The following is a 2,020-nucleotide window of genomic DNA, read 5'->3' on the forward strand; positions in this document are numbered from 1 at the left end:
GTTTGTGGTGGCCGGGGGCTGGCATGGAGGGGGCAACAGGGAACGGGCTTTACTCTGGGACACTGGAACCAGACACAGGCAGGGGCTGTCCCGGCAGGGTGCACTCAGTGGCCTGGACATTCAGTTGTTTATGGCCGCTCGGCCTCTGGGACGTGGTCTGGCCCTCCAATGTCATCACCTGCCCTGCCTCTACGTGCCCTTGTCATTCCTGCTGCAGCACATCACTGGTAGCTCTCAAAACACCCTCCCTGCTTGGACCCCAGGGCTCCCTGCTAGTCCCATTCACCGTGCCAGACTCCGTTACCCGTATGTGCCAATCGACCCTCCCTCCCGGCCCCAGGGCACCCAAGGTGCTCTGCGCACTCCCTCCTCCTGCTCTTGACCAAGCTCCCAAAAGGAGAATCTACCTGCATTTGTTTTTCAGTTCCTAGCATTAGGCACATAGTTGTACCCGGTAACTGGTGTCAATGTAGAAACAAAAAAACAACAACTGATGTTTCCCCAGCTTCTCTCGGAGCTTTTCTTTTGTGATTTTAGGCGAGCTTTGTCAGGGGTGCTTTTTGCACCATCAGAAGAATGGAGGGGTTTGCGCACACCATGCTGTATCACACTTCTCAGATCTTTAGAACCCATCCATTTCCATGCACGGCACATGCCAAGATGCTCTGGTGATATTTCCCACAAGCCCTGAGTCCTTAGAAGTCCCAAGGGGAAGATAAACATGCAGGGGACCACCCTGCAGCCTGTATTCTGGCTTCTTTCTCCCCAGCATCCACTGGAAGCTGTAGACTTATTTCTTGTTTTCTTGCTCCATCTGCTGGTAAGAGCACAGAACATCTTTCCCGCCATCATCTTGGATCCTTCCTGGTAGCGTTAATCATGTTTGTCTTTGTATTCCCTATGGTGCCTTTTGCTTTTTGAAAAGCGAAAAGTGAAGCCGTTTCCCCCAAAACTACTGGTGTCAAGCGCTGCGGCTTTTCGAGTAAATTCCTTAAGCATGCACACATGTTGTCAGGCTCACGCATCCTGCCTTAAATGTCTCAAACCTCCCTCAGCATAAAAACAACCTGGACTCCTTAAAGGAAATTCCTTGCTCCCCTCCCAAACCTGTTGAACCGGGATTATCTGGGAATGTGGGTTTTTATAAGAAACTGCTGAATTATTACTGATCTAGTCACAGCAGTAGTCCCGTGTCCCTGCCTGACACATAATTCTGTCCTATTTGACAACGTTTACAACAGTTTTAATTGTGCTGGGTTTGCCCAATGAGGAAATGAATTCCCACTGAAGACCTCTAACTCAGAGCCTCCTCCGGTCAACGTGATCCGGAGCACCAGCATCACCTGCGGCTCGTCCAGACCCGCGGCTCAGCTGACCCCACCAACTGAACCTGCAGAATCCGAATCCCCAGGAGAGGGGGCCAGCCAGCCACGCTTTGGCCGGCCCTCCAGGTGACTCTGGTGCAGGTCAGTAAAGTTGAGAACCGCTGCGGTACACGTCAACACGTGTGAACTCGGCACACAATGTGTGCACACTTAAATGTGCACGTGCACAGCCGCCTGGCATTCTGGCTCTAGAAAGGCTCTGGTTCGTTCTTTGGGGCAAAAGTCCAATTTCATTTCCTTATCCGATGAGCTAAACAGCTTCTAAATTTAAGAGGCCACCCAAGGTGCAGGCCACTACTTAGCGGCAGCACGCTCACAGTGACCTAGGCCCAGCCCCGAGCTCCCGGCCGTTACAGTCCGGGCTGCACGAGGCCTCGGCTGCTCTGGCCCCGCCTGCCTCCGAGCGCCCCCCCCCCACCCTCGCGGCCGCCTCAAACCGCCGTGCGCGTGTCAGCCAATCAGGGCGCGGCGCCGTTAGCCGGGTGTCACGTGCGGACGGGTTCACCGCCTGACGGCAGTGTTCATCCGCCCGGAAAAGGAACACCGCGCGCCTTCGCCGGAGTCCAGGTCCCGCGGCGCCCTACACGGGGGAGCCGCGGCTGGTGGCGACTGGCGACGGCGGGCGGCAGGGCTTC

The 2,020-nt window shown here is 55.4% G+C and overlaps 1 protein-coding gene across 1 annotated transcript in view; it reads left to right on the forward strand.

Moving 5' to 3' along the window:
* Nucleotides 1-1,455: 1,455 nt before the first annotated feature.
* PIWIL1 (piwi like RNA-mediated gene silencing 1) overlaps nucleotides 1,456-2,020 on the forward strand; it is a 30,410-nt gene continuing 29,845 nt past the window's right edge. The window contains exon 1 of the mRNA XM_029922713.1: nucleotides 1,456-1,466. The gene's annotated coding sequence lies outside the window, so the exon portion shown is untranslated. The remainder of the gene's footprint in view (nucleotides 1,467-2,020) is intronic.

This window comes from Suricata suricatta, chromosome 14 (genome assembly GCF_006229205.1).
Source record: "Suricata suricatta isolate VVHF042 chromosome 14, meerkat_22Aug2017_6uvM2_HiC, whole genome shotgun sequence".
Taxonomy (NCBI): Eukaryota; Metazoa; Chordata; class Mammalia; order Carnivora; family Herpestidae; genus Suricata; species Suricata suricatta.